The sequence below is a fragment of the Filicampus tigris genome, chromosome 7 (assembly GCF_054856515.1).
Source record: "Filicampus tigris isolate MCC_2025a chromosome 7, RoL_Ftig_1.0, whole genome shotgun sequence".
Lineage (NCBI taxonomy): Eukaryota > Metazoa > Chordata > Actinopteri > Syngnathiformes > Syngnathidae > Filicampus > Filicampus tigris.
This window is the reverse complement of record NC_141223.1, coordinates 24,212,843-24,238,202: the sequence shown is the minus strand read 5'-3', so window position 1 is coordinate 24,238,202 and position 25,360 is coordinate 24,212,843. Positions and strand designations below refer to the sequence as shown.

The 25,360-nt window shown below is 43.5% G+C and overlaps 2 non-coding genes and 3 pseudogenes across 2 annotated transcripts; 1 reads left to right on the top strand and 4 right to left on the bottom strand.

The window, feature by feature from the left end:
- Positions 1-2,186: 2,186 nt before the first annotated feature.
- LOC147145306 (U2 spliceosomal RNA) lies at positions 2,187-2,364 on the bottom strand (annotated as a pseudogene).
- A 398-nt stretch (positions 2,365-2,762) lies between these two features.
- LOC147145305 (U2 spliceosomal RNA) lies at positions 2,763-2,842 on the bottom strand (annotated as a pseudogene).
- Positions 2,843-4,451: 1,609 nt separating this feature from the next.
- On the bottom strand, positions 4,452-4,615 carry LOC147145304 (U1 spliceosomal RNA). The gene has a single exon (XR_015087675.1). It is a non-coding gene; the product is annotated as a U1 spliceosomal RNA (small nuclear RNA).
- A 15,471-nt stretch (positions 4,616-20,086) lies between these two features.
- Positions 20,087-20,274, top strand: LOC147145303 (U2 spliceosomal RNA). The gene has a single exon (XR_015087648.1). It is a non-coding gene; the product is annotated as a U2 spliceosomal RNA (small nuclear RNA).
- A 2,823-nt stretch (positions 20,275-23,097) lies between these two features.
- LOC147145302 (U2 spliceosomal RNA) lies at positions 23,098-23,276 on the bottom strand (annotated as a pseudogene).
- Between the last annotated feature and the right edge of the window lie 2,084 nt (positions 23,277-25,360).

Sequence of the window (25,360 nt, the reverse complement as noted above, 5' to 3'; positions counted from 1 at the left end):
CGCTCATATTGGAAAATGAAAATGCTGTATGCAAATGAGATCTCATTACTTTCGCTGGTGTATGCGCTGTGGGAGTGGCGCTCCATGCAGAAAAAGCTGTATTGTGATTGACAAGAAACGTACGCGCGTGCGTGCGTGCGCGAGCGCGTGAGCGTGTGTGTGCGTGTGTGTTTGTGAGATGAATGGGACAGTTATGACAAAGAGTGTTTTAGTGAAGTAAGAGTACTTATCAAATGTTCATGTGTGGATATGAATGTGTGCGCGTGCATGTGCGTGCGTGCACGTGCACATGCACGGACGTTCACGCGCACTCAAGACTTTCAGGCTGTGTACGTGTGTCTGCTTACATCAGCCCACAGACTTATACTGTGCAGTGAGAGTTTATGAGTCCCATTCTAAATCATGATTTTTGATGCATTGTAAACCTGATGTGTTTTCGTGCATTTTTCAATGATTACCGAATGAAACTATTGTGTGACGAGTGCACTACGCAGCCAAAGTATAAAATTAGTGTTGAGAGTGTGAACAGCCCTAATCCTCCAGGTGGCGCCAAGATAAGAACCTTCTGATTATGCTGGGGTCATCCCAGTAGCGTTTCTGCTTCCGGGGTGACATTGGCTGCCATTTGCTAAATTTTGCTTTGCCTTTTGCTGTGCCTTTTCAGACATGTGTAAGTACACGCACAAACGTTCACACGCGCCAGCCGTGCACGTGTGCAAAGGAATACGTGCGGTTGTGCTGGAGCTTAGAGGAATTTCACTTTAGGGGTTTGGCGGATGTCTTAACTACTTCATTATTTGTACCAAATTCAAATGATGTGTAGAGAGAGCGAGAGGGAACCAAATGAACATTAGAATTTATTAACAATTGACTATTAATGACAAACAATTGGTTATTAATGAGTTGAGCCCCCGAATTAGTTAAATAATAAAATGTTCTGGCCAACGTTGCCGCGGTTACTGGAGGTTCTCCGCCGGCGAGTGAGCGAGTGCAACTGCTGCCGAACGTCGGGGAGGAGCTCCGCTGTCGGGGGCGGCCGACCGTTGTGACGACGGTGGACTCCGAAGACGCTGCCCAATCCAGCCGAGGCTCACAGCCTGCGCCTGCAGACGTGAAGACGTGCAGTGAGAACTTTAACAAAACGCACTTGTTGACTGAATGGTTCAGGGAATTTTGAAGGAAAAGAAAGCCAAAAATATTTTTTTAATTATATCAACTACAACAACGGCAAAGAGACTGTTGACCACCTGGATTAGTTGTCAGAGTTTGTTGTGATTAGATAGGATGGATAGATAGATAGATAGATAGATAGATAGATAGATAGATAGATAGATAGATAGATAGATAGATAGATAGATCGATAGAGAGAGAGAGATAAAGAGATAGATAGATAGATGGATAGATAGATAGATAGATAAAGAGATAGATAGATAGATGGATAGAAACTATATATGTATGGAAGATAGAGAGAGAGAGATAGATAAAGAGAGAGATAGATAGATAGATGGATAGAAACTATATATGTATGGATTTGTCTGGTGCCACTGAACATTTTGAAAGTGAGAAAATATTCAGAAAAGATTGTGTCCATTTTTTGGTCAAAATACCGCAAGAGGCAGAAGGGTTGAATAGTATCGTTCAGTCAGTACATTACCTAAACCATTAGGAATGAGGTAAAATGAATCTGCAAAAACATTCCCATCATGCCTTGCTTCACTTCTACCAAGAATTCAAAGCGGGAATTGTCCCAGCCCCCATGCTTCACTTCCTGTTTCTTTGTGTGGTCAGGAACATAATTTTACACTGCTGACATCGAGTGGTGTAACAGCATTTTAATAAAATTTGAAGTATGACAAATATCCTTGTTTACTTTAGCTCTTTTTGGAGTAGCGTGGGCAGAGCAAGACAATGTTTTCTTATGGTGGGAAACAAAGGTCTTTCTTGATAAAACTATGACTTTGTATCCTTTTAATTGTTTTTCTATCTTGAAAGGGAAAAAGATTAAAATAAAATACTAAACTATATCCTTCTGAAATGATATTGCAAACTTTCAACATCAGAAGTCTTGCCTTCACTTCTTAGGATACTGCGACATGGGGCATTCGTAATCATGAGTATTGGCTGCAATGACCGAAACACCACCGTGAAACATCAGACCAAGTTTAATGCTTGTCGTTAACCAGCAGAGGGGGTGCACCATTCCTGGAGATACTGCAATACCAGGTCAATGCATGGAGTGGACGGAGCAAGCCCCTTTTCCATCTCCCAGTTCCAAAAATCAATTTAATATGTAGTCCCCAGATAGGAGACGTATCAGATATTAAACTGATAAGAACAGATTTTTTTTTCTTTTGAACAAGTTTTATTGTTACAATGGACAAATGTTAGTCACATCTCTCCAATATGGAGCACAGCTCTATTCACAAAACAACATGTTCAAACAATATCCTTGTTAGCTTAAAAGTCATCATGTTAACCTTAATAATACCAGGTAAACTATGCATAATATACTGAAATTTAAAAGACAGATTAGATAGAACATATCGAGCCTGTTGTACAGAAGCGTAGTGTCCTTAGTAATTGGGACCTCATCCTACCCTTTCAAACAGCATTCCTCCGGTCCTCTCAGGGCGCCCATAGGAGTTCCTCACCCCTCTTGTTCCTTTTCAGCAGTCTCTCCCGGTGAACCAGACCGTCGCTGCCAAGACCTTTTATGTGTAGCTTCGGTTCCCTCCTCCGGGTGGGCACAGACGACTCTTCTTGGTGGCTGCGTCCTTGGCCTGCCGCCAGCAGTTACGAACAGATACTACACTTGATCTTAGCCAAAAGGCCGAGAAGCGATAACTACATATCGGCACAGGGGTCCACTTCATTCCCGACCGGATGAGCTACAGTGACGGTGACAAACGTCAAATAGCCATAACAAACACATTTACAGCCCAAACAACAACTACACGCATTTTAGGTAATGACTAGTGCAACTGTGTTGTTTTTGCCCGCCTGCAAATGAAACGAAAGCTGAGCAATTGCTGGGTACTTTGGGTTATGTGGCCCAAAGTGTCCAATAGCAAAGCAGCAATACACGTGTCGTGGACATGTCTGGTGGACACTAATTTTGCTTGCGCTGAACCCAATGATAAGTTTAGGGCTGCACGATAAATCGAAATTTAATCGACGTCGAGGTTTGACCTGGCGCAATAATCCAATCGCAAGAAAGTGTCATTTTATATTCAAAAATGTATTTTTTTCCTCCCCTTTGGTGTTTGAGTGATAGACGTATTAGCCAACCAGAATTGTCGATGCTCGGGTTTGAATGGTACTGGCCAATCTATGGGGTCATTATTGAAGCAAAACCATTTACAAATGAGCATTTCAATCCACAAATGTGTCAAAAAAATCATATCCGTAAACACAGTCACAAATGCCTATTGAGCATCCACAAATGCGTATTGAGAGTTTACCAGAGCTGGGCATTAGACCATTTTTTGTCTGTCCGGCCGCGACCCTCCACCCTTGACTTGGGTACCCTTACGGCCGCGACCCCTCGGCCATATTCATAAACATTGTCGGCCCCGTTCCGCCCTGCGACCAAAAAACAAAGCATCCACAATTGACATCTCCGCGGGAGAAATGCTCTAACGGCAGAGGCTTTTTAAAGATCATTAGCTGACTAATTTACAATTTGAACCCGCTGTGGACACGCTTCAATCTCGCCAGTAGTACTTAGCCAACGTGCGTGTGCTTACTTGCATTGCGAGCCCCGGGCTCGATTTATCGTATAATTATTTGGGTCAAACAGCAGCCAGAAGTCGTAGTCAAGTTACTTATTTATCTTCCACACGTCCCCTCCTTCAAAATAAAAGCATTCCAGCAAACCACTATACACAGCTGCTTGGCTATGGCGTATTTCACAATGCGTTAGTCATGTTAATCAATGTGGCATTTGTTTGTGTAAGAAGAGACGTGCAACAACAACGTGCGTTCAAGCGTGTTTGTGTTTCCTTATTTTCACATCACGTAACCCGCGCCTCCCACCTACAACTGGGGCATACTATTACAAGAGGAGGCGGGGGGTGCTGAGGGGCAATACCACAATCCCTATAACATCAGTTGTCGCTCGCGTCGACGCGGGAGTAGAAAGAAGCCTAAACAGAAGCCTTTCACCGAGTAGGCTGAGATTAAATTCCGCCGCCCCGCGAGCACGTCGCACCCATGAGGGCCGATTAGTGGGCCCGACTAAAAGCCACTTGCTTAGTCCAGCTATTTTTTAAAAATTTGTCAGCCGACACCAACCACCCCCCGGCCCAAAAAATGGGCATGCGGCGGGGCCTGAGGGTCCGTTTGACAAAATGGTTATGCCACAATCACTATCTGACAGATGTATCCTACGATGCGCATCATGAAGAAGAAGAAGAAGAAATTGACAGGTGTTTTGATTTTGACAAAGTTATCAGGGGATAGCGCGAACGCAGTCCCCCACTGCCAGAAATTGTGCAGTCGAGATTCCCACATTTGGGGAATTCGCAGGAGTCAGCACAGCCAGAGTGCAATGGCTGAGCCTCACCCTGGGTGAACCACCTTCTTGATCATGGTATCTCCCCTGCCAGGTAAGTATGAGTTGTCCTCCTCACCAAGGCCAACCTCTTTCGCACACACAGCTTCTTTAGTCACGGCTCATCTGCGAGACACGTGTCGACACATACGCACACATTCACACTGGATGATGCCTCACTCGTCCACCGGTTTAACCCTCCTGCGGTATTTGACCATTTCTTGGATATTTCAGATGAAAGAATTTTACATCAAAGCCAAAGCATAAAAAAATAACACGAGGGAGCTGAACTTTCACCCAGATGGCCAGAACATGCCGAAGTTCAAAATGGCACCATGCTGTCATTTTTAAAATGAGTCCTGCATGAGTTAGCTGGTTTCATTGTTTTAACTACGCAGGACGTATTTTGCCATTTTTTGTCCCATTGACTCCCATTATACAGCATGATTTTGGACTTACTGTAAACCTGGTGTGTTTTCGTGCATTTTCAATGAATACCCGATGAGTACATTGTGTGACGGGTCTACTAAACCGTGAAAATCGAAAATTGGAGTTTAGAGTGTTAACAGCCCTAATCCACCATGTGGCGCTAAAGAACAACTAATGATTTTGCTTCGAGATGACGTATGTGCTTGTGGCATGAGTTCGCGTGAGTCGATTTGTTGTGTATGTGCGTGCGTGCACATACAGGAATAATAAGAATAAGAATGCCTTTATTGATCCCACAGTGGGGAAATTTTCATTGTTACAGTAGCAAAGATATAGGTCACACAGGGGCGGCGGCATAATGTGGCCATTAATGTATAACATTGACGGCAAACATTTAGAATCAAACCTATGTAGATATACGCAGTAACATGTGTATATACACATGTGTATACACACCAACCTACATCTACATAAAAAAATATGAGGAACACTCATTTCGGCCTGTACATAGTACAGAGGAAAAAATACTCTAAGTGACAGTGCTGCAGTGCTGTAGTGAAATGTAAGGAACAGCATTGGATAAAAATAAAACTAGACTAACAGTAGTGGGGAATGTTGAGTATTGCACGGTATTACAGTAGTGGGGAATATTGGGTATTGCACGATACGAGCTCAGGTGCAGGACTGCACAATTGCACTAATGACCGCCAGTTTGTAGAGACTACACAATGTTCTTGTTAAAGAGTCTGACAGCAGCAGGCAAGAAGGAACGGCGGAATCTCTCCTTTGCACAGCGAGGGTGTAACAGTCTGTCACTGAAGGTGCTGTGGAGTGCTGTTAGGGTGCCCTGGAGGGGGTGGTCCGGGTTGCCCAGCATTGATGACAGCTTGGCCAACATCCTCCTGTCCCCCACCGAGTCCACAGAGGCCAGGGAGCAGCCCAGGACAGAGCCGGCCCTCTTGACCAGTTTGTCCAGCCGCTTCTTGTCCCGGGCCGAGACGCCGCCTGCCCAGGTGACCACTCCCTGGAAGATGACCGATGCAACCACCGAGTCATAAAAGTTCCTGAGGAGTGTCCCCTGAACCCCAAAAGACCTCAGTCTCCTGAGTAGGAAGAGTCTGCTCTGACTCTTCCTATAGAGGGCGTCTGTGTTGTCGCACCAGTCCAGTTTATTGTTCAGATGAACACCCAGGTACTTGTAAGTTGAGACTCTCTCAACATCTGTTCCCCGGATGTTCACTGGTGCAGGTGAAGAGTGCTGGCGCCTACCGAAATCCACCACCATTTCTTTGGATTTCCCCGCATTGATCAGGAGGCGGTTCTGCTGGCACCAGTCCACAAAACCCTGAGTAAGTTCTCTGTACTCCCGATCATCTCCGCCTGTGATGAGGCCGACAATCGCAGAGTCGTCAGAGAACTTCTGCAGGTGACAGGTAGGGGTGTTGTAGTTGAAGTCCGAGGTGTAGAGGGTGAACAGGAAGGGAGCCAAGACAGTTCCCTGTGGGGCCCCCGTGCTGCAGAGGAGCACGTCAGACACACAGTCCTGTGTCCTCACATACTGTGGCCGGTTTGTGAGGTAGTCCTGGATCCATGTGGTGAGGTGGTGCGCCACCCCCGCCCGCTCCAGCTTGTCTCCCAGTAGGGTGGGCTGGATGGTGTTGAAAGCACTGGAGAAATCAAAGAACATGATCCTCACAGTGCTCCCCGCCTTCTCCAGGTGGGAGAGTGAAGTGTGGAGGAGGTAGATGATGGCATCATCCACACTGATGCCAGGCTGGTATGCGAACTGGAGTGGGTCCATTGAGGAGCTCACCAGGGGGCGCAGGTGGACAAGGACCAGTCTCTCCAGGGTCTTCATCAGGTGAGACGTCAGCGCCACCGGTCTGAAGCTGTTGAGCTCCTTCGGGTGGGGGGTCTTTGGCACCGGGACCAGGCAGGATGTTTTCCATAGCTGGGGGACCCTGCCCAGCTTCAGGCTCAGGTTGAACATGTGCTGGACAATTCCACACAGCTGGTCTGCGCAGGATTTGAGGAGCTGGGGGCTGATGCCATCTGGACCCGCTGCCTTCCTCGCCTTCATCTTCTTCAGCTGGTTCCTCACCTGAGATGTTGTGAAGGCCAAGGCTGGACAGGAAGGAGTGGTGGCTATCTGGTGTAGCTGGGAGCTGGAGACTGTGGAGAAAAGAGGGGAGGGGGTGACACGCCCAGCAGGAGGAGTAGGTGGAGACTGCAGCAGGATAGACGGAGTGGAGGCAGGCATCTGATCGAACCTATTGAAAAAGAGATTTAGCTCATTTGCCCACTGCAGGTCCCCCCCAGTCCGGGTCTTGGGTTGTCCGTGGCCTGAGATGGTCTTCAGGCCCCTCCAGACTCCCCTGGCGTTATTCTGCAGCAGCTGCTCCTCCATCCTCTTCCTGTAGGACCTTTTCCCCTCTCTGATCCTCCTCCTCAGCTGGCGCTGCACAGTCCTCCGCTCCTCTATGTTGCCTGACGCAAAAGTTCCTGTTTTGTTTGATTTTTGTAGTGTGTTTAATCTGAAAGATGTCTGGCGCTTTGCTAATCCGGATTCCCAAATTTATACGTGGTTCAAACCTAATAGCTCAGTTAAATCCAGGATTGATTTTTGGCTAATATCCGATATTGGCCCTGGATTTGAATCAGCAGTTTCAATTTCAGTTGCTCCTCTAACAGATCATAATATGATTACGCTTAGTTTTATATCTTCAAACACACATTTTAAAAAAGGTTATTGGAAATTTAATTCAAATTTACTGAAAGATGAACCTTTCTGTCAAGAAGTAATTGATGCCATAAATTATGTGATTACAGACAATAATATTGAGACTTATATAGGAAAATGGGAGTACTTGAAATATATTTCTATCGCAAAAAGTAAATTAATAAGCAGAACTAGTAAGAGAAAAGAGCTTGAAATCAGCAAAGAGTGTGCTCTTTATCACAGCAGCAGAAATGCTATCAATTCTTATTAAAAATACAGAATTTGGAAAATTGACAGTACTCAGCAGACAGCTGGTGATTAGCCAGCTTGCTGATGATACAGCCATCTTCATGAAAAATAGTGACCAGGTCTCTAAAATTATCAAGACGATTGATTTTTTTCTAAAGCATCTGGTTTAAAACTGAACCTTACAAAATGCACTCCATTTCCAATTCATGAGTCTCCTCTTAACACAATAAATGATATTCCTGTAAAATCAACGGTTAAATACTTAGGCATGCACATTACTAAGGATAGTGACACTCTGAATAATCTCAATGTTTGGAACAATTTAGACAAATGTAAATCGCTTTTAAATCTGTGGTCTCAAAGGGACATCTCTATCATTGGTCGAATTTTTATTACAAAAATGGAATGCCTATCCAAGTTCATTCACCCGGCCAATTGTCTGTCACTCTCAAAAAAAAGCAATTAAATCAATAAATCAGGCTAATTTTAATTACATTTGGAAGAGAAAAACACATTACATTAGAAAAGGTACGTTGGTTAAAGAGTATGAAGAAGGAGGTGTTAAAGCCATTGATATAGATTGTATTAACGGTACTATTAAAGTTAATTGGTTAAGATCTTTTTTGAAGAATGAAAACAGCTTGTGGTTTCATGTCCCAAATTATATTTTTGACCAATTAGGAGGTATTACCTTCCTCCTGAGATGTGACTTTGACATAAATAAACTCCCTATCAAATTGTCCACCTGCCATCAACAGGTTCTACTTTACTGGAGAATGATTTATAAACACAATTTTAGTCCCCACTACACCCCATTATGGAATTGTAGATACATTTTGTTTAGTGTTAGGTTTAAGGTCTAAATCACGATACTTACCCTAATTATCTGACTCCAAATTATTTACCATATACCATCTATTATTTGAACCGACATTAACCTTAGCTTCACCTTACCTAACGATTATGCGTGCTCGTTCCGTAAGAGAGAAGACCAGAAAGCCAATCAGCCGAATCACCGAGATTTTATTCCTAACAGCAAAAGCTAATACAGTATCGGGGGCTCGGTTCCCTCTCAATACAGATCTGTGCGCTCCTGTGGCCATCAGAGAGCGACACCACACCCGAGTTGCCCCGAACAGTTATAGAAAACAATATGCAAATTAAACACACCAAAAACACTAGCCACTATCCTTTCATCAGTTACATGGTATCTGCAATATATTTCTTCAGATGCTGATTGGTTCTCTTTTCCCCGCCGTCTCAGATGACGCCTTTTCTTGTGCACATGGCTCGCTGGGTTGTAGCTCCTGAAAACACCAAGTTATCTGCATTCCAAGAGGCCGGGGCCTTCAGAGAAACTGTGGCCCCCGCCTTTGTCTCCCTGTTTTTCACTGGCGGCACCTGGTACCATCAAACCGCCCACACATTGTGTTCCTCTGATACATCCGCTCCCCTGATACTGCAACCTTGAAACAGCTCTACTTCTACTCATTTGTAATGCAACTTTGAATCATTAATAAATGGTTAACATGCATGTATATATCTTCACAAACTAATAATAAAACCCTTCACTAGCCATACATGTATATGTCTTCACAAACTAATAATAAAACCCTTCATTAGAAAGAAATCATTGTTCTATCAGAACTGGTTAGAGAGAGGAATTTGGTCAGCGATGCACCTCTTGGATAATACTGGAAACATTTTACCCTTTGAGTTTTTCTGTAATAAGTATAACCTGAGTGACAAAACGCAATAATATTTTCAAAGCAATTCCTCAATCTGTTGTTGTGATGTCTTATAATTTGTTTCAAAGTAAGGTGAACCCCTCACTACCTTTGCTTTTGGTGGATGGACACAATATCACGGATCCTAATATACCTAATGTCATAAGCTGACAATTCTTTGTTAAAGAACTGTATCCATTCTCATCAAACCGAATTTCAATTTTACAATATTTTTCCAAAAAAGAAGTTCAAAGTTTGAGATCAATTTTTTTTTAATCCCCCATTCCGCCCCAAAGCAAAGGAAATTCATTATAAAATTCTCAATAGGGTATACCCATCGTCTGATTTTTTAAGGAATCGCTTCAACTTGGACCACAACAACTGTGTATTCTGTGATCAAGACATTGAAACAACTGAACATCTATTTTATGACTGTAAATTTGTTAATGCCTTCTGGGAAGATTTGTATGACTGGTTGTTCCCTAAATTGCCCAATCTTTCTACTCTATCAAAAGAAAATGTTTTGTATGGTATTTCTGTCAAAGAGTCAACCCATGACCTAATAATCAACACACTTTTAATTCTCGGAAAATATTTTACACATAAAAGTAGATACATCAAATCTCAACCTAATTTTTTGTTTTTTCATAAAGAACTGTGTCATTACTTTTCATCATTGAAATGTATGATAAAGAAAAATGCTGTGACATTGTGTAGATTAGTAGAGGAGCTGAACCTTGCTGAGAACCCCTAGTGTGCCCCTTCCTTTCTTCTTTTATTTCTTTATTGGTTATTGTTTATTCTATTTATTTTAATTTTATGATGGTGTTTTGTGATACTTCTTGAGGCTTGTCTGATACTTTTTTTGTTTTATAATAACATTGTACTATGCCAATACGTTTTGTACATTTGAAGTTCAATAATAAAAATAAATAAATAAATAAAAAATTTAGCAAATGGCAGCCAATGTCACCCCAGAAGTAGAAACACTACTGGGATGACCAGAGTACAATGAGATGGTTCTTGTCTTGGCGCCAACTGGAGGATTAGAGCTGTTCACACTCTCAACACCAATTTTATACTTTGGCTGCATAGTACAATCGTCACACAATAGTTTCAGACGGTAATCATTGAAAAATGCACGAAAACACATCAGGTTTACAATGCATCAAAAATCATGATTTAGAATGGGACTCATAAACTCTCACTGCACAGTATAAGTCTGTGGGCTGATGTAAGCAGACACACGTACACAGCCTGAAAGTCTTGGGTGCGCGTGCGTGTGAACGTCCGTGCATGTGCACGTGCATGCACGCACACGCACACATTCATATCCACACATGAACATTTGATAAATACTCTTACTTCACTAAAACACACACACACACACACACACACCCACCCGCTCGCATATACACACACGCGCGCACGCACACACACATGCACCAGCGAAAGCAATGAGATCCCGTTTGCATACAGCATTTTCATTTTCCAATATGAGCGCGCGTTTTCACTTGCACACGCCCGCATGGCTGAGGCACGTGTACTTGAGTGTATATTCCTGTATGTGCACGCACGCACACACACAACAAATCGACTCACGCAAACTCATGCCACAAGCACATACGTCATCTCGAAGCAAAATCATTAGTTGTTCTTTAGCGCCACATGGTGGATTAGGGCTGTTAACACTCTAAACTCCAATTCTCGATTTTCACGGTTTAGTAGACCAGTCACACAATGTATTCATCGGGTATTCATTGAAAATGCACGAAAATACACCAGGTTTACAGTAAGTCCAAAATCATGCTGTATAATGGGAGTCAATGAGACAAAAAATGTCAAAATACGTCCTGCGTAGTTAAAAAAATGAAACCAGCTAACTCATGCAGGACTCATTTCAAAAATGACAGCATGGTGCCATTTTGAACTTCGGCATGTTCTGACCATCTGGGTGAAAGTTCAGCTCCCTAGTGTTATTTTTTTATGCTTTGGCTTTGATGTAAAATTCTTTGATCTGAAATATCCAAGAAATTGTCTAATACCGCAGGAGGGTTAAACCGGTGGACGAGTGAGGCATTATCCAGTGTGAATGTGTGTGTATGTGTCGACACGTGTCTCGCAGTTAAGCCCGTGACTGATGACGCTTCGAGATGATGTATGTGCTTGTGGCATGAGTTTGCGTGAGTCGATTTGTTGTGTGTGTGCGTGCACATACGGGAATATACACTCACGTACACGTGCCTCAGCCGTGCGCGCGTGTGCAAGTGAAAACGCGCGCTCATATTGGAAAATGAAAATGCTGTATGCAAATGGGATCTCATTGCTTTCGCTGGTGTATGCGCTGTGGGAGTGGCGCTCCATGCATAAAAAGCTGTATTGTGATTGACAAGAAACGTACGTGCGTGCGTGCGTGCGCGAGTGCAACTGCTGCCGAACGTCGGGGAGGAGCTCCGCTGTCGGGGGCGGCCGACCGTTGTGACGACGGTGGACTCCGAAGACGCTGCCCAATCCAGCCGAGGCTCACAGCCTGCGCCTGCAGACGTGAAGACGTGCAGTGAGAACTTTAACAAAACGCACTTGTTGACTGAATGGTTCAGGGAATTTTGAAGAAAAAGAAAGCCAAAAATAATTTTTTAATTATATCAACTACAACCACGGCAAAGAGACTGTTGACCACCTGGACTAGTTGTCAGAGTTTGTTGTGATTAGATCGGATGGATAGATAGATAGATAGATAGATAGATAGATAGATAGATAGATAGATAGATAGATAGATAGATAGATAGATAGATAGATAGATAGATAGATAGATAGATAGATAGATAGATAGATAGATAGATAGATAGATAGATAGATAGATAGATAGATAGATAGATAGATAGATAGATAGATAGATAGATAGATAGATAGATAGATAGATAGATAGATAGATAGATAGATAGATAGATAGATAGATAGATAGATAGATAGATAGATAGATAGATAGATAGATAGATAGATAGATAAGATAAGATAAGATAAGATAAGAATGCCTTTATTGATCCCACAGTGGGGAAATTTTCGTTGTTACAGTAGAAAAGATATAGGTCACACAGGGGCGGCGGCATAATGTGGCCATTAATGTATAACATTGACGGCAAACATTTAGGATCAAACCTATGTAGATATACGCAGTAACATGTGTATATACACATGTGTATACACACCAACCTACATCTACATAAAAAATATGAGGAACACTCATTTCGGCCTGTACATAGTACAGAGGAAAAATACTCTAAGTGACAGTGCTGCAGTGCTGTAGTGAAATGTAAGGAACAGCATTGGATAAAAATAAAACTAGACTAACAGTAGTGGGGAATGTTGAGTATTGCACGGTATTACAGTAGTGGGGAATATTGGGTATTGCACGATATGAGCTCAGGTGCAGGACTGCACAATTGCACTAATGTCCGCCAGTTTGTAGAGACTACACAATGTTCTTGTTAAAGAGTCTGACAGCAGCAGGCAAGAAGGAACGGCGGAATCTCTCCTTTGCACAGCGAGGGTGTAACAGTCTGTCACTGAAGGTGCTGTGGAGTGCTGTTAAGGTGCCCTGGAGGGGGTGGTCCGGGTTGCCCAGCATTGATGACAGCTTGGCCAACATCCTCCTGTCCCCCACCGAGTCCACAGAGTCCAGGGAGCAGCCCAGGACAGAGCCGGCCCTCTTGACCAGTTTGTCCAGCCGCTTCTTGTCCCGGGCCGAGACGCCGCCTGCCCAGGTGACCACTCCATGGAAGATGACCGATGCAACCACCGAGTCATAAAAGTTCCTGAGGAGTGTCCCCTGAACCCCAAAAGACCTCAGTCTCCTGAGTAGGAAGAGTCTGATCTGACTCTTCCTATAGAGAATCGCACCAGTCCAGTTTATTGTTCAGATGAACACCCAGGAACTTGTAAGTTGAGACTCTCTCAACATCTGTTCCCCGGATATTCACTGGTGCAGGTGAAGAGTGCTGGCGCCTACCGAAATCCACCACCATTTCTTTGGATTTCCCCGCATTGATCAGGAGGCGGTTCTGCTGGCACCAGTCCACAAAACCCTGAGTAAGTTCTCTGTACTCCCGATCATCTCCGCCTGTGATGAGGCCGACAATCGCAGAGCCGTCAGAGAACTTCTGCAGGTGACAGGAAGGGGTGTTGTAGTTGAAGTCCGAGGTGTAGAGGGTGAACAGGAAGGGAGCCAAGACAGTTCCCTGTGGGGCCCCCGTGCTGCAGAGGAGCACGTCAGACACACAGTCCTGTGTCCTCACATACTGTGGCCGGTTTGTGAGGTAGTCCTGGATCCATGTGGTGAGGTGGTGCGCCACCCCCGCCCGCTCCAGCTTGTCTCCCAGTAGGGTGGGCTGGATGGTGTTGAAAGCACTGGAGAAATCAAAGAACATGATCCTCACAGTGCTCCCCGCCTTCTGCAGGTGGGAGAGTGAAGTGTGGAGGAGGTAGATGATGGCATCATCCACGCTGATACCAGGCTGGTATGCGAACTCTAGTGGGTCCATTGTGGAGCTCACCAGGGGTCGCAGGTGGACAAGGACCAGTCTCTCCAGGGTCTTCATCAGGTGAGACGTCAGCGCCACTGGTCTGAAGCTGTTGAGCTCCTTCGGGTGGGGGGTCTTTGGCACCGGGACCAGGCGGGATGTTTTCCATAGCTGGGGGACCCTGCCCAGCTTCAGGCTCAGGTTGAACATGTGCTGGACAATTCGATAGATTAGATAGATAGATAGATAGATAGATAGATAGATAGATAGATAGATAGATAGATAGATAGATAGATAGATAGATAGAGAGAGAGAGAGATAGATAGATAGATCATGGATGCTTTTTTAAAATTTTTTTTTGGTTGGAGGGCGGAACGGGGCCGGGGCCGACAATGTTTATGAATATGGCCGGGGGGTTGCGGCCGGAAGAGTACCCAAGTCAAGGGTGGAGAGTCGTGGCCGGACAGACAAAAAATGGTCAAATGCCCAGCTCTGGTAAACTCTCAATACGCATTTGTGGATGCTCAATAGGCATTTGTGGCTTCATGTTACGCATTTGTGACTGTGTTTACGGATACGATTTTTTTTTACACATTTGTGGATTGAAATGCGCATTTGTAAATGGTTTTGCTTCAATAATGACCCCATCGATTGGCCAGTACCATTCAAACCCGAGCATCGACAATTCTGGTTGGCTAATACGTCTATCACTCAAACACCAAAGGGGAGGAAAAAAATACATTTTTGAATATAAAATGACACTGTATTGCGCTTGGTCAAACCTCGACGTCGATTAAATTTCGATTTATCGTGCAGCCCTAAACTTATCATTGGGTTCAGCGCAAGCAAAATTAGTGTCCACCAGAGATGTCCACGACACGTGTATTGCTGCTTTGCTATTGGACACTTTGGGCCACATAACCCAAAGTACCCAGCAATTGCTCAGCTTTCGTTTCATTTGCAGGCGGGCAAAAACAACACAGTTGCACTAGTCATTACCTAAAATGCGCGTAGTTGTTGTTTGGGCTGTAAATGTGTTTGTTATGGCTATTTGACGTTTGTCACCGTCACTGTAGCTCATCCGGTCGGGAATGAAGTGGACCCGTGTGCCGAGATGTAATTATCGCTTTTCGGCCTTTTAGCTAAGTCTGCGATCACCTCCTTTGGTTGTGGGTTCTATGCCTGTTGTGGCAAAGAGTTAGTCTACAGGGGGATATATTGTCCTAACATTCTGTGTTGAAAATTACTTTCCTTTTAGGTTGAGTGCTGACGGTAAGTTGTATATTGTTTCCTTTTACTTTGTGGTCCTCCCACCATGTCGGCTACTTATGCCGGCATGCGGAGGCCCCGCAGTGTATGTGTCATCTTTAAGGACTTTGGTGGAGAGGCCCTGGGGATGTCTAGGTTGGATTTCTTCAGGAGAAATTAATGGTACACGACCTAGCATGTGGGGCTGCAGGTTTTCTAAAAGTTCATACCTATCATGTTTATCATTAGACCCATAAATATTTAAAAGGTTAAAATCCTGTCCTATAAATGTTAGATGTGCTAACAGTGCTCGTCCATTTTCCACCACCATGCTCCCTTTAACCTCAATTTGGGAATTGTTTATTAAAATGGCCACCACGTCATTCAGATTTTCATTTGAGCCACCCCATAATGGGTGAGGCCACATTTCCTCCCACTTTTTGTAATTTCTTAAAAAAGGTAGACCACATTCTTGGATTAAAAACATATCAGACTTAATAGTTTTTAAAAAGGACAAGACGTTCTGGGCTCTAATCCTTGATTTCACACTTCTAACATTTATAGTTGAGAAGGTGAGAGTTACAGGTATGATTTAAAATTGAAACACAAAAGGGAGTATTAAAACCGTCCGTTAAGTTATTTCTCGAGACTGCAGTTCCTTCTTCATCTGTACGGCAGGAGAGTTGGGTACATGATCATTTCTCCGAGAAACTTTTGGTGATGGTTTCTCACGCAACCTTAAATTCATGGTATTGTGACTTTTGGGCGTTGATTGCAATTTAATATTTAAAAAGGAGAGCTCATTTGGTGTGCTGCAGGGGAAAACTCTGGGCTCATCCACCTCACTGTCTGAGCCCCAAAGCTTTCCCCTCTTCTTTAAAGTCAAAGGGGACTCAGAAGACCTTTCAGATGCTAGCCTTTTGGATTTTTGTGCACAAGGGATCTGAGTGTCCTCACTGTCAGTCTGCTGTAAGATGGCTTCACTTGATTCGCTTGTGGACGGGTCTTGCAACATGCCACTTTCTTCTGAGCTCCCTGTTGGTGGAGCCAATACATGCCCCTCCCCCTCCTCACCTGTTTCCTCTACTCCAATGACAGGTTTTGGAGGGAGATTTGAATTTTCCTGATGACTTTCAATTTGTTTGTTGCCTTCATTTCCATTAAGCTGTGGAGCCAATACATGCCCTTCCCCCTCCTCACCTGTTTCCTCTACTCCAATGACAGGTTTTGGAGGGAGATTTGAATTTTCCTGATGACTTTCAATTTGTTTTGTCCAACTCATTAAAAACAGTGATTAAATCTGGTGCCAACAAGTCCCAAAAGGTCAAATAGAACTCAAGGCAGAGGCCGTCCTCTCCTGGAGACTTTGCTTTTTTTGAATTGTCTTACACATTTATTTATTTCCTCTCGGGTAAAATCTTGAGTTAATAACACTTTCTGACATTGTCTCTAATTGAGTGTCTTTCTTGTCATACAGTCTCTGGTAATAAGTTTCGACTTCCTCGTTTATTTCACTGCTAATTTCTGTTATCGCGCCATTTCCTTTTTGCAGCTGAAAAAATTATCAGCAAGGGTGGGGGCCCTTGCTGATTTTTTTTGAAGAAATACCTGTTACATTTTCCTCCTTCCTCTATTTCTTTTTCTTTGCTCCTTAATATTACACCTCTACTTTTGATATCTGCTAGAAGTCTCAATTCCTTTTTGACCTGTTTAATTTCCTCATTAAAATTAATGCCCTTTTGTGATAAATTGAAATACCTTTGTAGTCTGTTTTGCAGGCCCAGCATGTGTTTCATTTCCTTCCTTCTTTTTTCCTTACCTGCTCTTTTAAAAAAGCTCTGAGTTCTTAGCTTTATCATTTCCCACCACTGTGCCCTCGATTCGTACAAGTCTTGAAGTGTTTGCCAGTCCTTGTACTGCTCCCTGTATTTAGCAACCAAGGCCTCATCCTCCAGCAGGGAGCAGTTCATCTTCCACAGTCCTCCTCCAATAGTGACACCAGAAGGCGGTGAAAGAGTACATGACAGTACTAGATGGTCTGAGAAGAAAACAGGCGTTAATCTAGCATCCGTCGGTGGCCAATCACGTGTAAATATGTAGTCTATGCGAGAGGCTCTGGTGCTATCACTACTGAACCACGTGAAGCCCTCCTCTCTTGGATGCATGGTTTTAAAACAATCGTCTAATTTAAAAACCCGACACATGTCTTTCAGTAAAACAGATGTTTTGTCCACTTTAAAATCCTCCCCAGCTCCCTTTCTATCCCTTATATTTAAAACACAATTAAAATCCCCTCCTATAATTAATGGTGCGCGACCTAGCATGTGGGGCTGCAGGTTTTCTAAAAGTTCATACCTATCATGTTTATCATTAGACCCATAAATATTTAAAAGGTTAAAATCCTGTCCTATAAATGTGAGATGTGCCAACAGTGCTCGTCCAGGTTGGATTTCTCCAGGAGGATTTCTCAAGTTCAATTGCAAACTTTTTCATAAACTTTTAGCTATGCGTTTGTCTGTCTTACTGGACGAATTGATCGACCCTGATCAAACCTGTGCCATAGCGAGTAGGAAGATCACAGACAGCCTCACGCTGATCCGTGACACAATTTGCTACACGAGAGAAAGAAATATGCGGTTAGTAATCTTAAACTTGGACTTTGAGAAGGCCTTCGACCGAGTTTCACATCAATACCTCTTTAGGCTATTGGAAAAAATTGGGTCTTCCCAAAAGGTTTATAGGGTGGGTGGAACTGCTGTATCAGAACATTAGCAGCAAATTCATGGTCAATGGGAATTTGACAAAAGCAGTCCAGATTAACTCAGGTGTGCGTCAAGGCTGTCCCTTATCTGCTCTCCTCTATGTTTTATGCATAGAACCACTGGCACAGATTTTGAGACGGGACAAAATGATTAAGGGGGTGAGTATCCCTGGGGGCGGAGGACTTACAACAAAGTGCATCTTGTACATGGACGATTTTAACATCCTGTGTTCAGATCTTTTATCTGTGACAAGGGCCTTGGACTTGACTGACTGGTACGGAAGGGCCTCTGGGTCAAAATTCAATAGAGCTAAGACCCAAGCACAATTTTATGGACCGTGGACCGCGACAGAAAAGACAGGACTACCCCTGACACTGATACAAACGGACCAGAGAATACTTGGGATCAAATTTGGCAAAGATGGGGCCGGGGAAACAAACTGGGGCGACGTGATAGGGAAAGTGAGAAAGACTTGGTTTTTGGGGGCTGAGAGACCTGACTATAGAGGGGAAAGTTTTAATTATAAAAGCTGTTATTCTACCCTTGCTTTTATTGATCAGTTCTGTTTTTACCCCAACAAGAAATGTGCTTTTAGATTTGGACCGCGCCTTCTTTCATTTTATCTGGGGCTCCAAGTGGGAGAGACTGAAAAGAGACACCATGAAGAAAACCAAGCAAAATGGAGGAAAAGGAGTGCCGGACCTCCATCTCTTCTTGGGGAGCCAATATGTAGCCCTGCACCTGCGAAATGCGCTTGGCCCATCAAGTGCCCAGAAAAGCCAAGCAATGACAAGTTTCTGGATGGGTTCATACCTCCGGAAACTAAAATTAATACCGACTGATCATAGAATCCCTGTGTCTTTTAATCTGCCACCATTTTATTCTTTTATCAGGATTTTTTAAGAAAGTTTGAGTTGGAAAAAGAAGAGTGTCATGTTTTAAAAAATCACAGATCTCTTATCTCTGTTGTGCAGAAGCGGGAAGCAGTGAGTCCAGTTCCCGGCCTCGCATTTGGTGAGCCCACAACGGTTTGGCGCAATGTCAACCATCCTGCCCTCTCAAACAGACTTCGGGACCTGTCATGGATGGTGGCCCATGAAATTCTCCCGGTGATCCATTATGCACTCCCGAGGAATGTCAGCGTCTTCAAATTGCCCCCGACCTGGTTGTGGCGCCCACGAGTCGGTGAGGCACCTCCTCTGGGAGTGCAGTGCTGCTGTAGACCTGTGGGCGACAGCCGGCCACCTACAATTCCCGGACTTGCCAGCAAGGGAGGCATTAAACGCACAGCTTGTGCTCTATGGGGTGAGCCAGTTGGAAAACCCTAAAGAACACTTTGAAAAGCAGTGGCTCACCCTCGCCGCCATCAAAGACGCCATCTGGACCTCCAGAAACTTGCTGGTAAGGAGACACAGACAGACCCCCCCTGTGGCTGTGCTCCGAATGGCCGCAGCTACCCTGACAGCTGCTGGCGGCAGGCCAAGGACGCAGCCACCAAGAAGAGTCGTCTGTGCCCACCCGGAGGAGGGAACCGAAGCTACACATAAAAGGTCTTGGCAGCGACGGTCTGGTTCACCGGGAGAGACTGCTGAAAAGGAACAAGAGGGGTGAGGAACTCCTATGGGCGCCCTGAGAGGACCGGAGGAATGCTGTTTGAAAGGGTAGGATGAGGTCCCAATTACTAAGGACACTACGCTTCTGTACAACAGGCTCGATATGTTCTATCTAATCTGTCTTTTAAATTTTTGTATTTTATGCGTAGTTTACCTTGTCTTAAGGTTAACATGATGATTTTTAAGCTAACAAGCATATTGTCTGAACATGTTGTTTTGTGAATGGGGCTGTGCTCCATATTGGAGAGATGTGACTAACATTTGTCCATTGTGACAATAAAACTTGTTCAAAAGAAAAAAAATCTGTTCTTATCAGTTTAATATCTGATACGTCTCCTATCTGGGGACCATATATTAAATTGATTTTTGGAACTGGGGGATGGAGAAGGGGCTTGCTCCGTCCACTCCACGCATCGACCTGGTATTGCAGTACCTCCAGGAATGGTGCACCCCCTCTGCTGGTTAACAACTAGCATTAGACTTGGTCTGACGTTTCACTGTGGTGTTTCGGTCATTGCAGCCAATACTCATAATTACCAATGCCCCATGTTGCAGTATCCTAAGAAGTAAAGGCAAGACTTCTGATGTTGAAAGTTTGCAATATCACTTCAGAAGGATATAGTTTAGTATTTCATTTGAATCTTTTTCCCTTTCAAGATAGGAAAAAGAATACAAAGTCATAGTTTTATCAAGAAAGACCTTTGTTTCCCACCATAAGAAAACACTGTCTTGCTCTGCCCACGCTACTCCAAAAAGAGCTAAAGTAAACAAGGATATTTGTCATACTTCAAATTTCATTAAAATGCTGTTACACCACTCGATGTCAGCAGCATAAAATTATGTTTCTGACCACACAAACAGGAAGTGAAGCATGGGGGCTGGGACAATTCCCGCTTTGAATTCTTGGTGAAGTGAAGCAAGGCATGATGGGAATGTTTTTGCAGATTCATTTTACCTCATTCCTAATGGTTTAGGTAATGTACTGACTGAACGATACGATTCAACCCTTCTGCTTCTTGCGGTATTTTGACCAAAAAATGGACACAATCATTTCTGAATATTTTCTCACTTTCCAAATGTTCAGTGGCACCAGACAAATCCATACATATATAGTTTCTATCTATCTATCTATCTATCTATCTATCTATCTATCTATCTATCTATCCATCCTATCTAATCACAACAAACTCTGACAACTAGTCCAGGTGGTCAACAGTCTCTTTGCCGTGGTTGTAGTTGATATAATTAAAAAAATATTTTTGGCTTTCTTTTTCTTCAAAATTCCCTGAACCATTCAGTCAACAAGTGCGTTTTGTTTACGTTCTCACTGCACGTCTTCACGTCTGCAGGCGCAGGCTGTGAGCCTCGGCTGGATTGGGCAGCGTCTTCGGAGTCCACCGTCGTCACAACGGTCGGCCGCCCCCGACAGCGGAGCTCCTCCCCGACGTTCGGCAGCAGTTGCACTCGCTCACTCGCCGGCGGAGAACCTCCAGTAACCGCGGCAACGTTGGCCAGAACATTTTATTATTTAACTAATTCGGGGGCTCAACTCATTAATAACCAATTGTTTGTCATTAATAGTCAATTGTTAATAAACTCTAATGTTCATTTGGTTCCCTCTCGCTCTCTCTACACATCATTTGAATTTGGTACAAATAATGAAGTAGTTAAGACATCCGCCAAACCCCTAAAGTGAAATTCCTCTAAGCTCCAGCACAACCGCACGTATTCCTTTGCACACGTGCACGGCTGGCGCGTGTGAACGTATGTGCGTGTACTTACACACGTCTGAAAAGGCACAGCAAAAGGCAAAGCAAAATTTAGCAAATGGCAGCCAATGTCACCCCGGAAGCAGAAACGCTACTGGGATGACCCCAGCATAATCAGAAGGTTCTTATCTTGGCGCCACCTGGAGGATTAGGGCTGTTCACACTCTCAACACTAATTTTATACTTTGGCTGCGTAGTGCACTCGTCACACAATAGTTTCATTCGGTAATCATTGAAAAATGCACGAAAACACATCAGGTTTACAATGCATCAAAAATCATGATTTAGAATGGGACTCATAAACTCTCACTGCACAGTATAAGTCTGTGGGCTGATGTAAGCAGACACACGTACACAGCCTGAAAGTCTTGAGTGCGCATGCGTGTGAACGTGCACATGCACGCGCACACATTCATATCCACACAAGAACATTTGATAAGTACTCTTACTTTACTGAAACACTCTTTGTCATAACTGTCCCATTCATCTCACAAACACGCACGCACGCACACAAGCGCTCGCGCACGCACGCACGCACGTACGTTTCTTGTCAATCACAATACAGCTTTTTATTTTCCAATATGAGCGCGCGTTTTCACTTGCACACGCGCGCACGGCTGAGGCACGTGTACGTGAGTGTATATTCCTGTATGTGCACGCACGCACACACACATCAAATCGACTCACGCAAACTCATGCCACAAGCACATACGTCATCTCGAAGCAAAATCATTAGTTGTTCTTTAGATAGATAGAGAGAGAGAGAGAGAGAGAGAGAGAGAAAGAGAGAAAGAGAGAAAGAGAGAGAGAGAGAGAGAGAGAAAGAGAGAAATAGATAGATAGATGGATAGAAACTATATATGTATGGATTTGTCTGGTGCCACTGAACATTTTGAAAGTGAGAAAATATTCAGAAATGATTGTGTCCATTTTTTGGTCAAAATACCGCAAGAGGCAGAAGGGTTGAATATTATCGTTCAGTCAGTACATTACCGAAACCATTATGAATTTTTTGTCTGTCCGGCCACGACCCTCCACCCTTGACTGAATGGTTCAGGGAATTTTGAAGAAATTTTGAAGAAAAAGAAAGCCAAAAGTAATTTTTTAATTATATCAACTACAACCACGGCAAAGAGACTGTTGACCACCTGGACTAGTTGTCAGAGTTTGTTGTGATTAGATAGGATGGATAGATAGATACATAGATAGATAGATAGATAGATAGATAGATAGATAGATAGATACTATATATGTATGGATTTGTCTGGTGCCACTGAACATTTTGAAAGTGAGAAAATATTCAGAAATTATTGTGTCCATTTTTTGGTCAAAATACCGCAAGAGGCAGAAGGGTTGAATAGTATCGTTCAGTCAGTGCATTACCTAAACCATTATGAATGAGGTAAAATGAATCTGCAAAAACATTCGTAATCATGAGTATTGGCTGCAATGACCGAAACACCACCGTGAAACGTCAGACCAAGTTTAATGCTTGTCGTTAACCAGCAGAGGGGGTGCACCATTCCTGGAGATACTGCAATACCAGGTCGATGCATGGAGTGGACGGAGCAAGCCCCTTTTCCATCTCCCAGTTCCAAAAATCAATTTAATATATAGTCCCCAGATAGGAGACGTATCAGATATTAAACTGATAAGAACAGATTTTTTTTTTCTTTTGAACAAGTTTTATTGTTACAATGGACTAATGTTAGTCACATCTCTCCAATATGGAGCACAGCTCTATTCACAAAACATGTTCAAACAATATCCTTGTTAGCTTAAAAATCATCATGTTAACCTTAATAAGACAAGGTAAACTATGCATAAAATACTAAAATTTAAAAGACAGATTAGATAAAACATATCAAGCCTGTTGTACAGAAGCGTAGTGTCCTTAGTAATTGGGACCTCATCCTACCCTTTCAAACAGCATTCCTCTGGTCCTCTCAGGGCGCCCATAGGAGTTCCTCACCCCTCTTGTTCCTTTTCAGCAGTCTCTCCCGGTAAAAGACACAGGGATTCTATGATCAGTCGGTATTAATTTTAGTTTACGGAGGTATGAACCCATCCAGAAACTTGTCATTGCTTGGCTTTTCTGGGCACTTGATGGGCCAAGCGCATTTCGCAGGTGCAGGGCTACATATTGGCTCCCCAAGAAGAGATGGAGGTCCGGCACTCCTTTTCCTCCATTTTCCTTGGTTTTCTTCATGGTGTCTCTTTTCAGTCTCTCCCACTTGGAGCCCCAGATAAAATGAAAGAAGGCGTGGTCCAAATCTAAAAGCACATTTCTTGTTGGGGTAAAAACAGAACTGATCAATAAAAGCAAGGGCAGAATAACAGCTTTTATAATTAAAACTTTCCCCTCTATAGTCAGGTCTCTCAGCCCCCAAAAACCAAGTCTTTTTCTCACTTTCCCTATCACGTCGCCCCAGTTTGTTTCCCCGGCCCCATCTTTGCCAAATTTGATCCCAAGTATTCTCTGATCCGTTTGTATCAGTGTCAGGGGTAGTCCTGTCTTTTCTGTCGCGTTCCACGGTCCATAAAATTGTGCTTGGGTCTTAGCTCTATTGAGTTTTGACCCAGAGGCCCTTCCGTACCAGTCAGTCAAGTCCAAGGCCCTTGTCACAGATAAAAGATCTGAACACAGGATGTTAAAATCGTCCATGTACAAGATGCACTTTGTTGTAAGTCCTCCGCCCCCAGGGATGCTCACCCCCTTAATCTTTTTGTCCCGTTTCAAAATCTGTGCCAGTGGTTCTATGCATAAAACATAGAGGAGAGCAGATAAGGGACAGCCTTGACGCACACCTGAGTTAATCTGGACTGCTTTTGTCAAATTCCCATTGACCATGAATTTGCTGCTAATGTTCTGATACAGCAGTTCCACCCACCCTATAAACCTTTTGGGAAGACCCAATTTTTTCAATAGCCTAAAGAGGTATTGATGTGAAACTCGGTCGAAGGCCTTCTCAAAGTCCAAGTTTAAGATTACTAACCGCATATTTCTGTCTCTTGTGTAGCAAATTGTGTCACGGATCAGCGTGAGGCTGTCTGTGATCTTCCTACCCGCTATGGCACAGGTTTGATCAGGGTCGATCAATTCGTCCAGTAAGACAGACAAACGCATAGCTAAAAGTTTACTAAAAAGTTTGCAATCAACATTTAAAAGCGTAATGGGTCGCCAGTTACCAAGGTCAGTCTTGTCTCCCTTTTTGTGCAATAGTGCGACTATCCCTACTCTGAAGCTATCTGGTAGTCGACTTGTTTTGTCCAACTCATTAAAAACAGTGATTAAATCTGGTGCCAACAAGTCCCAAAAGGTCAAATAGAACTCAAGGCAGAGGCCGTCCTCTCCTGGAGACTTTGCTTTTTTGAATTGTCTTACACATTTATTTATTTCCTCTCGGGTAAAATCTTGAGTTAATAACACTTTGTCAATCACGGTTTTCTCAATGAAATGTAATACTTCTGACATTGTCTCTAATTGAGTATCTTTCTTGTCATACAGTCTCTGGTAGTAAGTTTCGACTTCCTGGTTTATTTCACTGCTAATTTCCGTTATCACTCCATTTCCTTTTTGCAGCTTGAAGATACCCCCACCCTTGCTCATAATTTTTTTGAAGAAATACCTGGTACATTTTTCTCCTTCCTCTATTTCTTTTTCTTTGCTCCTTAATATTACGCCTCTACTTTTGATATTTGCTAGAAGTCTCAATTCCTTTTTGACCTGTTTAATTTCCTCGTTAAAATTAATGCCCTTTTGTGATAAATT